Source organism: Mandrillus leucophaeus, unplaced genomic scaffold, assembly GCF_000951045.1.
Source record: "Mandrillus leucophaeus isolate KB7577 unplaced genomic scaffold, Mleu.le_1.0 Scaffold959, whole genome shotgun sequence".
NCBI lineage: Eukaryota > Metazoa > Chordata > Mammalia > Primates > Cercopithecidae > Mandrillus > Mandrillus leucophaeus.
This window is the reverse complement of record NW_012110463.1, coordinates 284,675-299,930: the sequence shown is the minus strand read 5'-3', so window position 1 is coordinate 299,930 and position 15,256 is coordinate 284,675. Positions and strand designations below refer to the sequence as shown.

Here is a 15,256-nt window from a genome sequence, read left to right as displayed (position 1 = left end):
GGATTGCATTGGGAGTTATACCTGACGTAAATGACGAGTTGATGGGTGCTGACGAGTTGATGGGTGCAGCACAGCAACATGGCACAAGTATACATATGTAACAAACCTGCACGTTAGGCACATGTACCCTAGAACTTAAAGTATAATAATAATAAAAACAAAAACAAAAACCAAAAAAAAAAACCAAAAAAAAATGGAGTTTACTTGAAACATCTTAAAATTAAAACAATATATTTAAATCTCATGACAACTTCAACTGAATATAAAAATTATATCTCTATATTTTCAGTTTGTAATTAATATTAAAAATTATTTTATATTGTGCATTAACATTTATGCAGGTTTTTATTCTGTTTTAAATATTCTACAGAATAGCTTTAAGAGTTGTATGCATCATCATTATGATAGTAAACATTTCTATATTTGTATATTTACATTTAATAGAGAGTGCTATTTTATATATGGTTTTATGATGCTGTCCAGTATTTTATTTTTAAATAAGATTGACTCACTTTAGCATTTTTTTTTTGTTGTTATATGCAGAGTCTCACTGGATTACTCAGCATTATCTGAAACTCCTGGTCTCTAGTGTTCTGATAGCCTTGGCCTCCTAAAATTGTAGGATTACAGTCATAAGCCATTGTGCCTGGCCCCCATGTAGCATTTTTTCATAGAGCTGTGATAGTGGTGATGAATACCCTCACCCTTTATGTTGGATTTTTTACATTTTCATCTTCTTTTTAAAGTGAAATAAATTTAAATCAAATGTTATTGGTTAGAAATTTTTTTCTTTTATTACATCAAAATTTGGAAAGTTCTCACCCTTTTTTATCTTCAAGTGACCTCTGTATTGTTTTTTCCTCATGTTCTTCTTCTAAGATTTCCTTAATGAATATTTTGATCTAATTGATGGTATCTAATAAGTTTTACATTCCATGTTTTAATTTTATTTTGCAACTTTATATTTTTGTATATAAAATGTGTATATATATATATATTTGAGGGTATGTCATGACACATCTGTTAATTGTGTTTTGATTTTTTAGTATATATTCTAATTGTGCATGCCAATATTTAACTTTGAACAATTTAAGGCATCGTGGAGCAAAATCATATATGAATTAGCCATATGTCTTTTTCCAATAGAATTATCTCTATTTGCCTGGAAAAATGTTATCCTTGTATTTTTTTATAACTTGTATATTTGTTGTGAAGGTTTGTTGTGAATGGTTTTTTAATCCTGTGTAGATGAGAAGTCATAAAATTCTTGTAATTTCAACATCCTATTAATTTGTGAATCTATATGATTTTTGTATGGGAGAAACACATTTGGATTTGAATATAATTTATTTATTTATTTATTTATTTATTTATTTATTTTTTGAGACGGAGCCTCGCTCTGTCGCCCAGGCTGGAGTGCAGTGGCACGATCTCGGCCTGCTGCAAGCTCCGCTTCTCGGGTTCACGCCATTCTCCTGCCTCAGCCTCCTGAGTAGCTGGGACTACAGGCACCCGCCACCGTGCCCGGCTAATTTTTTGTATTTTTTTAATAGAGACGGGGTTTCACTGTGGTCTCGATCTCCTGACCTTGTGATCCGCCCACCTCGGCCTCCCAAAGTGCTGGGATTAGAGGCGTGAGCCACCGCGCCCGGCTGAATATAATTTAAAACTATCATTACTATATATCTTTTAGGTATTATTGTTTATTTTTACTTGTCAATAAAATATAACAATATTTACCACAACATTTTTTAAATATTCAGTTTATCTTGACATTGTCATGCAACATATTGCTAAAACGTTTTTATCTTGTAAAGCTAAATCTTAATACATGTTAAACAACTGCCAATTTTTCCATTTTTGTGTTCTTTTTTGAGATGGAGTTTTGCTCTGTCACCCACGCTGGAGAGCAGTGGCATGATCTCAGGTCACTGCAACCTCCACCTTCCAGGTTCAAGCAATTTTAGTGCCTCAGCCTCCTGAGTAGCTGGGATTACAGGTGTCCACCACCATACCAGGCGAATTTTTGCATTTTTAGTAGACATTGGTTTTGCTATGTTGGCCAGGCTGGTTTCAAACTCCTGACCTTAGGTGATCCACCTGCCTTGGCCTACCAAAGTGCTGAAATTACAAGTGTGAGCCACCATGCTTGGCCCCAATTTTTTCTGTTTTATGGCACTTTGCAAAAACCACTCTGTTCTTTGTTTCTGAAAGTGTAACTCATTCATATATCTCATGCAATCTCTGTCTTTTTGTGGCTGGCGCATTTGATTTTGCAAAATGCCATCAATATTTATATTTATAGTTGGTAGAATATTTCCCGCTTTTTGAATACTGAATGATAGCCCAGAATTTTTTTTTCTTTCTTCTTTTTTTTTTTTCTTTTCTTTTTTTAGGCAGAGTTTTGCCATTGTTGCCCAGGCTGTAGTGCAATGGTGCGATCTTGGCTCACGGCAACCTCTGTCTCCCAGGTTCAAGCGATTCTCCTGCCTGAGCCTCCCAAGTTCCTGGGATTACAGGCATGTGTCTCCACGCCTGGCTAATTTTGTATTTTTAGTAGAGACTGGGTTTCTCCGTGTTGGTCAGGCTGGTCTCGAACTCTCAATCTCAGGTGATCCACCTGCCTCACCCTCTCAAAGTGTTGGGATTATAGACTTGAGCCACCGCACCTGGTCTCACAACTTTTATATTTCAAATTATATTTGCTGACTGATTTGGTGAAAGAAATTTGCATTGCTTTCACCTATTGGCTTACAGTAACAATGTTGCAATAATTATGAGTATGTAAATGACTCCTTATATGATCATATATGTGAAAGTTTATATATGTGCTGCATTCCATTTTATTAGTCTATTTTTTACCTTTATATTAATATCAAATTGTTTTAATTCTGTAGCTTTATAATGTATTTTGAATTGAGAACTTAAATGCCTCCAGCACTGCTTCTTTTTTTCTTTATTTTGAAGATTGTTGGGCACTTTATAGTCTCTTGGAATTCTATATACTTTTGGGGTTGCTGTTTCTATTTCTTCAAAAATGCAATGAGAAATTTGGAAAATGTTGTATTAAATATGTAAATTGCATTGAGCATGATGGACCTCTTCACAATTTAACTATTTCAACTTTTGTATAAGAGCACACTCAAGAGTGTGTTAATTTCTATATATTTGTAAATTTTTCATTTTTTTCTCATTGTTGTATACTGTCATATAATTTTGGTCATAGAAAGTAGTTCACGGAATTTTCCTTTTAAAAATGTTAGTTAGACTTCATTTGTGGCCTAAGATGTGGTCTATCAAGGGAAATGTTGTATGAGCTATTGAGAAGGGTGTGTACTCCGATGTTGTTGAGGAGTGTTCTCCATAACTCTGTTTGAAATGATTGTTTTATACTGCCTTTAAGTAATCTGTTCCCTTATTAACATTCTTTCTTGTTTTACTTTTGTTACAGAAAGTGTGGTATTAAAACATCTTTCTTTAATTTTGCTGCTTTCTTTTGTTTCTCCCATTCTGTCAGTATTAGCTTTATATGTTTAGAACTCTAATGTGACACACACACACACACACACACACACACACACAGAGAAATTTGTAATAGGCTCCCAGTTAATGAATCTATTATTTTTTGATGTTCTTCTTTGTTTCTTTGGAGTTTTAATTTCAACTATGTTTTATAAAATATTATACTTTGTGACTTAAGATGTAGCTTGTGTATGATTATTTTGACTGTTTATGCTGTCATCTGATTAATGTTTGCATGGAATGTCTACTTCCAGTCTTTTTTAATCATTAAATTTCTTTTTTGAGATGAAGTTTTGTTCTTTCACCCAGGTTGGAGCGCAGTGGCATGATCTCGGCTCACTGCAACCTTTGCCTCCTGGGTTCAATTGATTTTCCTGCCTCGGCCTTCTGAGTAGCTGGGACTACAAGCGTCTGCCACCACGCCCAGCTAATTTTTGCATTTTTAGTAGAGACAGGGTTTCGCCATGTTGGTCAGGGTGGTCTCAATCTCTTGACCTTGTGATCCACCTGCCTCGGCCTCCCGAAGTGCTGGGATTACTGGCATGAGCTACAGCGCCCAACCTCTTCTGTGTATTCACTCAAATATGTTTATGGTACTTTGGGGGTTACATATAACCTCTAAAAAATACAACAACATATTTTAGTCTGGTGAAAAAAATATGTTGCATACAAAAATTCTTTTTATTACATCTTCCCTCAAATTTGTCATTGATGTTGCTAGTTATGTCCTTTTGTGTTATATATTCATTAACAGATATTTATAATTATTTCTATGCCTTTTTCTTTCAAATTTCAAAGAATAGTGAAAAATGTTTTCTGCACCACTAGGATAATGCTCAGAAATTCTACTTTTGTTTATTTGCGTATGTTTCCCAGAAAATTATTTTTATATGATTATGTGATTGTGTGGGTTTTTTTTTTTTTCAAATCATGTTCTTTTCAGTAAAAGAAACTGTTTTCAGCACCCTTTATATGTAGGACATAAGCAGTACCAATACACTTTTTTAGAATTTGTTTACTTTGGAAAATTTTTATTTTTTTATTTGGCAGGACAGATTCACTGATGGTATTATTCTCACTTAATAGTTGTTTTTTTCACAACTTTCTTTATGACTACATCACACAGTTCCGTTATGGCCTGGAAAATGTATGTTAACTGTTCACAGATTATCTCATAAGACTATGTTTGTAAATGGCACATCACTGTTTTCTTTTAATTTTTATTTTTTGGAGACACAGCTTCGCTCTATCCTCCAGGCATCCTGGAGTATACTGGTGCGACCTCAGCTAACTGAAACCTCCACCTCCCAGGTTCAAGTGATTCTCCAGCCTCAGCCTCCTGAGTAGCTAGGATTACAGGCACACGCTTCCACACCCAGCTGAATTTTGTAGTTTTAGTAGAGACAGGGATTTGCCATGCTGGCCAGGCTGCCCTCTCTATAGGCTTTAGTTACAGTGGGAAGCAGGAAAAGCTGTGTTGGGTAAATTTAACAGACTTCTCTTTTTCCTCTTTGTGGTTTTTCACATTGTGCTCATCTGGGACACTGCACACAATTAACTCATTTATACATTTTCCACAGATGTATTTTGGTCTGTATGTTTTTGTTACATTTATATGTCTATGAAAGAATTAGGGCCTGTGGTATTTTGCGAAGCCATTTTATTTATGTAGATAGTATACATTTATAGGTAAGATTTCAAAACTATATTCATGTGAGTTTAGTAAGTGGAGTAATTTATTTTAAAAATTCTTTTCAGATGTATGTTCTCATGTTGCTCAAGACCTTTGGCCAGAGCAGGGCATGGAAGATTCTTTTCAAAAGGTAATACTGAGAAGATATGAAAAATGTGGACACCAGAATTTACAGTTAAGAAAAGGCTCTAAAAGTGTGGATGAGTTTAAGGTGCAGAAAGAAGGTTATAATGGACTTAACCAGTGTTACACAACTACCCAAAGTATTTCAATGTGGTAAATGTTTGAAAGTCTTTTATAAATTTGTAAATTCAAACAGACATAAGATAAAACACACTGGAAAGAAACCTCTGAAATGTAAAAAATGTTTCAAATCATTTGGCGTGCTTTCACACATAACCCAGCATAAAAGCATTTATACTACAGGGAAGTCCTACAAATGTAAAGAATGTGGAAAAACCTTTACTTGGTCTTCAACACTTACTAATCATAAGAAAATTCATACTGAAGAAAAACCCTACAAATGTGAAGAACATGGAAAACTTCTAATTCATCCTCAAATCTTACTACACATAAGTAACTCATATTGGAGGGAAATCTTTCAAGTGTGAAGAATGTGGCAAAACATTTAACAAATCCTCAACCCTAACCATACATAAGAGGATGCACACTGAAGAGAAACCCTACAAATGTGAAGCATGTGGCAAAGCTTTTCATCGATTCTCAAATCTTAGTGCACATAAGATAATTCATACTGGCAAGAAACCTTACAAGTGTGAAGAATGTGGCAAAGCATTTATATGGTCCTCAAGCCTTTCTGGACATAAGAAAATTCGTACTAGAGCTGGGCGTGGTGGCTCACGCCTGTAATCCCAGGAATTTGGGAGGCCAGGGCGGGTGGATCATGAGGTCAGGAGTTCGAGACCAGCCTGGCCAAGATGGTGAAACCCTGTCTACTAAAAATACAAAAAAAAAAAAATAGCCATATGTGGTGGCACATGCCTGTAGTCCCAGCCACTTGGGAGGCTGAGGCAGGAGAATCACTTGAACCTGGGAGTCAGAGGTTGCAGTGAGCCGAGATCGTGCCATTGCACTCCAGCCTGGGCGACAAGAGTGAAATTCCATCTAAAAAAAACACAAAAAGGAAAAGAAAATTCATACTAGAGAGAAACCCTACAAATATGAAGAATGTGGCAAAGCATTTAGCTGATCCTCAACCCTAACTACACGTAAGAGGATGCACACTGGAGAGAAACTCTACAAATGTGAAGAATGTGGCAAAACTTCTAGATAATCCTCAACCCTTACTGCACACAAGATGATTCATACTGGAGTGAAACCCTACAAATGTGAAGAATGTGGCAAAGCCTTTAAATGGTCCTCAAATCTAACTAAATATAAGATAATTCATATTGATGACAAACCCTACAAATGTGAAGAATGTGGCAAAGCCTTTAAGCAGTCTTCAGTCCTTACTAACCGTAAGAGAATTCATACTGGAGAGAAACCTTACAAGTGTAAAGAATGTGGCAAAGCTTTTAATTGTTACTCAAATCTCACGAAACATACAGTAGTTCATACTGGAGAGAAACCCTACAAATGTGAAGAATGTGGCAAAGCCTTTAAATGGTCCTCAAATCTAACTAAACATAAGGTAATTCACACTGAAGACAAACCCTACAAATGTGAACAATGTGGCACAACCTTTACCCAGTCTTCGATTCTTACTAACCCTAAGAGAATTCATACTGGAGAGAAACTCTGATAATATGAATAATGCGGCAAATCTTTTAACCTGTCTTCAACTTTTACTAAATATTGAGGTAGTTTATACTGGAGTAAAACTGTACAAATGTGAAGAATGTGGGAAAGCCTTTTTCTCATCCTCAGCCCTAACTACACATAAGAAAATTCATACTAGACAGCAACCCTACAAATGGAAAAAATTTGGCAAAACCTTTAACCAGTCCTCACATATTACTACAGATAAGTCACATTGGAGAAACATCTTACAAGTGTGATAATATGGAAAGCCTATAAAAAGTCCTCAATTCTTAGCAGGCATAAGATTATTCATATGGGAGAGAAACTCTACAAACCTGAAAGATGTGACAATGCTTTTGACAACACCTCAAACTTTTCTAAACATAAAAACATATTGCTGACAAATTCTAGAAATGTGAAGCATATGACAAAGCCTTTAAATGATTGTCACACTTGATTATAGGTAAGATAATTCATACTGAGAAAATTGACAGTGTGAACAATGTGGCCAAGCTTCTAACCAATACTCACATCTTACTGCACAGTAAAGCATTTATACTTGAGAACCAATGTACAAATATAGACAAAGTAAAAAAACAATTAATACCTGCTCACATCTTACTCAAAATCAGAGTTCATACTAAATAAAGCATTAAAAGTCTAATTACTGTCAAAAGATCTATCAGAAAGTGTCTATAAAGTGCAGAAGAGTATTTGTTTTGTAAAATCATTACCAATATGAAGCGCGCTGTAATACCTTTGCTTGTATCACAGATCATATTGTACACATTTTGTACTAGAGGAAAATCTTGAGGCAGTTGTTAAAATTTTATTCAACGTCAAGGAGTTTATACTGAAGAAAACTCTGCCAATGTAATAAATTTGGAAAAACATTTTTTCAAAAACTGTAAATTATAAAACACCAAAGAGTTTATACTAAAATATATTTTTACAGATGCATTAAATATGAAAGATGTTCAATCCAAAATTAGTTCTATCCAAATATCAGGGAATAATTTACAGTAGAAATATCTAGGGCACTCAAACTTTAGACACTACACTAAATCAGAATGCTGAGTATAAAAAATAATACAAACTAAAGTTCATGTAAACATTATTTGTATGTAACTTTTTAAAAAAGAATATTTTTGGAGAGTTATAATTACATCAATTATACTTCTTGTGAAAAGATGGAATTTTTAAAAAGTGAATAATAATGGAATTAATGTCTTAAATTACTTCATGCTGTTTCATCATTCCTGGTGTATTCACATGTGAAAACATGTGACTAATTGTTGCTGCGTAAAAGATACAATTCTTTTTTTTATGTAGGTGTTATTTATGACCTTTTCTATGGAAGGGTAAGGACATTAAAATGTAAGGTGCATGATGAAAATTTAAGTAGAGAGGTTCCTTGTTGTTAACTTATAATACTGAGCAATGCGTGAGGCAGGTGTCCAGAGTAATCTGCATTATTAGGAAAGAAAAACATTTTTAAATTTTGTTTAAGTTAGTATGTTATCTTATTAATTGTACTTTCATGGAATAATATGCAGTATATTTTTAAATTATAAATTTTATGTCAACTTAACTTTCCAATTAAACATTTTTAACAGTTTAAATACTATCATGAATTCATTGAAGTGTTCTGCCACTAACTTTAACCTATTCCACCTTACTCAAGGATGTAGGTAAAAGATGGTAACAATATATTATTTGGTAAGATAATGGACTGAAATCTCTACTAGTCTTTATTGCCAGTGGCTTTAAATTGCCAATAAGTTGCAGAACACTGTTCTTATAGGTGAAATTTTTATTCTTATTTTCACATTCAAATTTATTCTTTATTTTTGTGGATACATAATATGTGTATATGCTTATGCCATATATGGCATATATTGATACAGGCATGCAATGTATAATAATCATATTAGAGGAAAATATGTACCATTACCAGTAGCATTTATTTTTTCTATTGCAAGCAATTCAGTTCTACAATTTTAGTTATTTTTAATTGTACAATTAAATTGTTATTGACTACAGGATCATTTTTATGGTCATAATGAAAATTATATAGAAACATAAGTAAAATCCATGCATTTCTGAGTCCTAAATAAATATTTTTTAAAATTTTAATATATTTTTCTTTGAACATGTGGCCTCTGCCTGCATGCACATATGGACTGTTAGTATTGATTTACATAGAGTTAAATATACCTATTAGTCTAAAGATAAATCTTAGGTGTAAATAAATTTTGGAGTAAATGTGTTTGTGTTATCGTAAGTTCGAAACTATTTTTACCAGAAAAAAAATATTGGAACAAAATAAATCATATTAAGGAGGTGTCTAATTTACTAGAAAAAAAATTTCAAAACTGCTGAAAGCAAATCTATGTTCTCTGCTTTGTATTGAATTTATTACCATATAATCCTTGGCTTATGCTTCAGAATCTCCCCATGAAAATTCTCTGTTTTAAGTTGACTGTTACTCATGTTAGACCCATAATTTTCTTTTTGTTTGTTTGTTTAATAGTTTTTGTCTTGTTTTGTTTTTGTTTTGAGACAGATCTTGCTCTATAGCCTAGGCTGGAGTGCAATGGTGCTATCTTGGCTCACTGCAACCTTGGCCTGTCAGTTTCAAGCAATTCTTCTACCTCAGCCTCCCAGGTAGCTGGGATTACAGGTGCCTGCCACCATGCCTAGCTAATTTTTGTGTTTTTAGTAGAGACAGGGTTGGTCAGGTTGGTCTCAAACTACTGACCTCAGGTGATTCACCCACCTTGGCCTCCTAAAGTGCTGGGATTACAGGCGTGAGCCACCGTGCCCAGCCTGTGTAATAGTTTATGAAGTATTCATTATGTGAGCTAGTCTGTAATTATAAGAATAATTTCTAAAAAAATTTCATTGTTCCATAATTTAATGGGGTACAAGTGATACTTGGTTAGATGAGTAAGTTCTTTAGTGGTGATTTGTGAGATCCCGACGGACCCATCAGCTGAGCAGTATACACTGTACCATATATGTTGTCTTCTATCCTTCCTTTTTCCCTCTCTTCCTGCCAAGTCCCCAAAGTCTATTTATCATTCTTATGCCTTTACGTCCTCATAGCTTACCTCCCACATATCAGCGAGGACATACACTGTTTGGTTTTCCATTCCTCAGTTACTTCACTTAGAATAATAGTCTCCAATCTCATCCAGGTCATTGCAAATGCTGTTAATTCATTCCTTTTTGTGGTTGAGTAGTATCCCAACATACACACACACACACACACACACACACACACACACACACACATATATACACATGCATATACACACCACACCTTAGCTACTTGTTGATTGATGGGCTTTTTGTTTGGTTCCACGATTTTGAAGTTGTGAATTGTACTCCTAGAAACATGAATGTTTAAATATATTTTTCATATAATCAGTGTTTGGGTTTATTTTGGGGTTCTCTGTTTCATTGTTCTATGTTTCAAATAATGACTTCTTTTCCTGTGGGTAGAACCCAGTGGTGGGATTAAATGGTAGTTCTGCTTTTAGTTCTTTAAGGAATCTCTACACTCTTTTCTATAGTGGCTGTACTAGTTTACATCCCCACCAGGAGTGTAGAAGTGTTTCCTGATTGTCGCATCCACACCAACATCTACAGTTTATTGATCTTTTGATTATAGCCATTCTTGCAGGAATAAGGTGGTATTGCATTGTGGTTTTGATTTGCATTTCCCTGATCATTAGTGATGTTGAACTTTTTAAAATATATGTTTGTTGGTGATTTGTATATCTTCTTTTGAGAACTGTCTAATCAAGAGCCCACTTTTGTATGGGATTTTCTTGTTTCTTACTGAGTTGTTTGAGTTCATTGTAGATTCTGGATATTAGTCCTTTGTCATATGTATAGATTGTTAAGATTTTCTCCCATACTGTGAGTTGTCTGTTTGCTCTGCTGACTGTTCCTTTTGCCATGAAAATATCTTTAATTTAATTAGGTCTTAGGTATTTATCTTTGTTTTTACTGCATTTGCTTTTGGGTTTTTGTAATGAAATTTCTCCCTAGCCATTGCCTAGAAGGGTTTTTCCAATGTTGTCTTCCAAAATTTATACAGTTTCAGGTCTTAGATTGAAGTTCTTAATTCATCTTAAGTTGATATTTGTATAAGGTGAGAGATGAGGATCCAATTTTATTCTCCTACATGTGGCTAACCAATTATTCCAGCACCATTTGTTGAAAAGGGTGTTCTTTCCCCACTTTATGTTTTTGTTTGCTTTGTTAAAGATCAGTTGGCTGTAACTATTTGGGTTTATTTCTGGGTTCTCTGTTCCACTGGTCTATGTGCCTATTTTTATACCAGTACTATGCTGTTTTGGTGACTATGACTTTATAGTATAGTTTGAAATCAGGTAGTGTGGTGCCTCCAGATTTTTTCTTTTTGTTTAGCCTTTCTCTGGCTATGTGGGTTCCATATGAATGTTAGAATTGTTTTTTCTAACTCTGTTTTTCTAACTCACTATCTTCAGAATGTTGGTGGTATTTTGATGGGGATTGTGTTGAATTTGCAGATTCCTTTTTGGCAGTATGGTCATTTTCACAATATTGATTCTACTTATCCATGAGCATGGGATGTGTTTCCATTTGTCTCATCTGTGATTTCTTTCAACAGTGTTTTGTGGTTTTCCTTGTAGAATTCTTTCGAGTCCTTCATTAGGTATGTTCCTAAGTATTTTATTTTTGTTGAGCTATTGTAAAAGGGGTGAGTTCATGATTTAATTCTCTGTTTGGTTGCTGTTGGTGAATAAAAGGGCTACTTATTTGTGTAGGTTAATCTTGTATCCAGAAACCTTACTGAATTCTTTTATCAGTTCTAGGAGCTTTCTGGAGGAGTCCTTAGGGTTTTCAAGGTAAATGATTATATCATCAGCAAACAGGGACAGTTTGACCTTTTGTTTACTGATTTGAATATCCTTTATTTCTTGTCTTATTGCTCAGGCTAGGACTTCCAGGATTGTGTTGAAAAGGAGTAGTGAGAGTGGGCATCCTTCTCTTGTTGCTGTTCTCAGAGGGAATGCCTTCAACTTTTCCCCATTCAGTATTATGTTGGCTGTGGGTTTGTCATAGATAGCTTTTATTATGTTAAGCTGTGTCCCTTGCATGCCAACTTTGCTGAGAGTTTTAATCTTAAAGGGATGCTGGATTTTGTCAAATGCTTTTTCTGAATCTATTGAGATGATCATGTGATTTTTGTTTTAAATTCTATTTATGTGGTGTATCACACTACTTTTCACCTGTGTATGTTAAACCATCCCTGCATCCCTGGTATGTAATCCACTTGAACACAGTGAATTATCTTTTTGACATGTTGTTGGATTTAATTAGCTAACGTTTTGTTAAGGATTTTAACATCAATGTTTATCAAAGATATTGGTCTGTAGTTTTCTTTTTTGGTTGTGTCTTTTCCTGGTTTTGGTATCAGGGTGATGCTGGCTTCATAGAATGAATTGGAGACATTTCCTTCTTTCTGTATCTTATGGAATAGTGTCAAAAGTATTGGTACCAATTCTTTGAATATCTGGTAGAATTCTTTTGTGAACCCGTCTGGTCCTGGACTTATTTTTTGTTAGTGGTTTTTAAATTACCATTTTCATCTCACTACTTGTTATTGGTCTGTTCAGGGTATGTAATTCTTCCTGATTTAAGCTAGAAGAGTTGTATTTTTCCAGGAATTTAAGTATCTCTTCTAGGTTTTCTAGTTTTTCGTAAAGGTGTTTATACCAGCCTTGAATGAATTTTTGTGTTTCAGTGGTGTCAGTTATAATATCTCCTGTTTCATTTCTTAGAGAGGTTATTTGGATTTTCTCCTTTTTTGTCTTTCTTAATCTTGCTAATGGTCTATCAATTTTATTTATTTTTCCTAAGGAGAAGCTTTTTGTTTCATTTACCTTTTGTATTTTTTTTTGTTTCAATTTCATTTAATTCTCTTCTGATCTTGGTTATTTCCGTTTTTTCTGCTGGGTTTGGGTTTGGTTTGTTCTTGTTTCTCATTTCTCTAGTTTCTTGAGGTATGACCTTAGATTGTCTGTTTCTGCTCTTTCAGACTTTCTGATGTAGGCATTTAGGACTATGAACTTTCCTTTTAGCACCACCTTTCCTGTATCCCAGAGGTTTTGATAGGTTGTGCCATTATTGTCATTCAGTTAGAAAAATTTTTAATTTCCATATTGATTTTGTTTTTGCCCCAGTGCTCATTCAGGAGCAGGTTACTGAATTTCCATGTTTTTGCATGGTTTTGAAAGTTTCTTTGCGTGTTGATTTCCAGTTTTATTCCACAGCAGTCTGAGACAGTGCTTGAAATAATTTTGATTTTCTTAAATTTATTGAGACTTGTTTTATGACCTATCATATGATCTATCTTGGAGAAAGTTCCATGTGCTGTTGAGCAGAATGTGTGTTCCCTGGTTGTTGGATGAAATGTTTTGTGTATATCTGTTAAGTCCAGTTTTTCCAGGGCATAGTTGAATCCATTGTTTCTTTGTTGATTTTCTGTCTTGATGACCTGTGTAGTGCTGTCAGTGGAGTATTGAAGTCTCCCACTATTATGATCTTGGTGTCTATCTCATTTCTTTGGTCTGTAAGTAATTGTTTTATACATTTTGGAGCTCCAGTGTGATGTTTATATATTTAGGATTGCATATATGTTTAGGATTGTGATGTTTTCCTGTTGGATCAGGTCATTTACCATTATATAATGTCCTTCTTTGTCTCTTTTAACCACAGTTGCTTTAAAGTTTGTTTTGTGTGATATAAGCATATCTACCCCTGCTTACATTTGGTGTCCATCTGCATGAAATGCCTTTTTACACACCTTTACTTTATTTGAGTCTTCATGTTAGGTGAGTCTCCTGAAGATGGCAGATAGTTGGTGAGTTCTTATCCATTCTGCAGTTCTGTGTCTTTTAAGTGGAGCATTTAGGCCATTTACATTCAATGTTAGTATTGAAATGTGAGGTACCATTGCATTCATCATGATCTTTGTTGCCTGCATACTTTGGTTAGGTTTTTTTCGTTGTTCGTTTTTTTGCTGTTGTTGTTTGGGGATGGAGTCTTGCTCTGTCACCCATGGTGGAGTGCAGTGGCTCGATCTTGACTCATTGCAATATCTGTCTTCCAGGTTCAAGTGATTCTCCTGCCTCAGCCTCCTGAGTAGCTGGTACTACAGGTGTCCACCCCTACATCTGGCTAATTTTTGTGTATTTAGTAGAGACAGGGTTTCACCATATCAGACAGGGTGGTCTCGAACTCCTGACCTTGTGATCCACCCACCTTGGCCTCCCAAAGTGTTTACTGGGATTACAGGCATGAGCCACTGCATCTGGTATTTTTTTTTAACTTGTATTTTTATTTTATAAGTCTTGTTTGATTTATGCTTTAAAGAGTTTCTGGGCCAGGCACGGTGGCTTACTCCTATAATGTCAGTACTTTGGGAGGCTAAGGCGGGTGGATCACCTGAGGTCAGGAGTTTGAGACCAGCCTGATCAACATAGAGTTACTCCCTCTCTATTAAAAATAAAACTGTTTCTTTCCTTCATATATGATGCTTAGTTTCACTGGATGCAAAGTTCTTGGCACATAATTGTTTTGTTTGAGGAGGCTGAAGATGGGGCTCCAATCACTTCTAGTTTGTATGGTTTCTCCTGAGAAGTCTGCTGTTAATCTGGTAGGTTTTCCTTTACAGGTTACCTGGTGCTTCTGTCTCACAACTCTTAAGATTCTTTCCTTTGTCTTTACTTTGGATAAGCGATGACAATGTGCTTAAGCGAAGATCTTTTTGCAATGAATTTTCCAGGTGTTCTTTGTGCTTCTTGTATTTCTTGTCTAGGTCCCTAGCAAGGCCAGAGAAGTTTGCCTTGATTATTCCCTCAAATATGTTTTCCTTGCTTTTCGAATTGTCTTCTTTCTCAGGAACACCAATTATTCTTGGGTTTGGTCATTTAACATAATTCCAGACTTCTTGGAAGCTTTGTTCATATTTTCTTATTCTTTTTTCTTTGCCTTTGTTGGATTTAGTTAATTCAAATATCTTGTCTTTGAGCTCTGAATTTCTTTCTTCTATTTGGTAACTTGTACTGCTGAGACTTTCCAGAGCATTTTGTATTTCTAAAAGTCTGTGCAAAGTTTCTTGTATTTTTGATTTTTTTTTTCTTTAAGCTATATATTTTGTTGAATATTTCTTCCTTCACTTGTATGATTTTTTTTTTTTAATTTTGTTACACTGGGCTT

The 15,256-nt window shown here is 34.8% G+C and overlaps 1 pseudogene; it reads left to right on the top strand.

The window, feature by feature from the left end:
- Nucleotides 1–7,236, top strand: part of LOC105532426 — a 13,125-nt pseudogene extending 5,889 nt beyond the window's left edge.
- The last annotated feature ends 8,020 nt before the right edge of the window (nucleotides 7,237–15,256 follow it).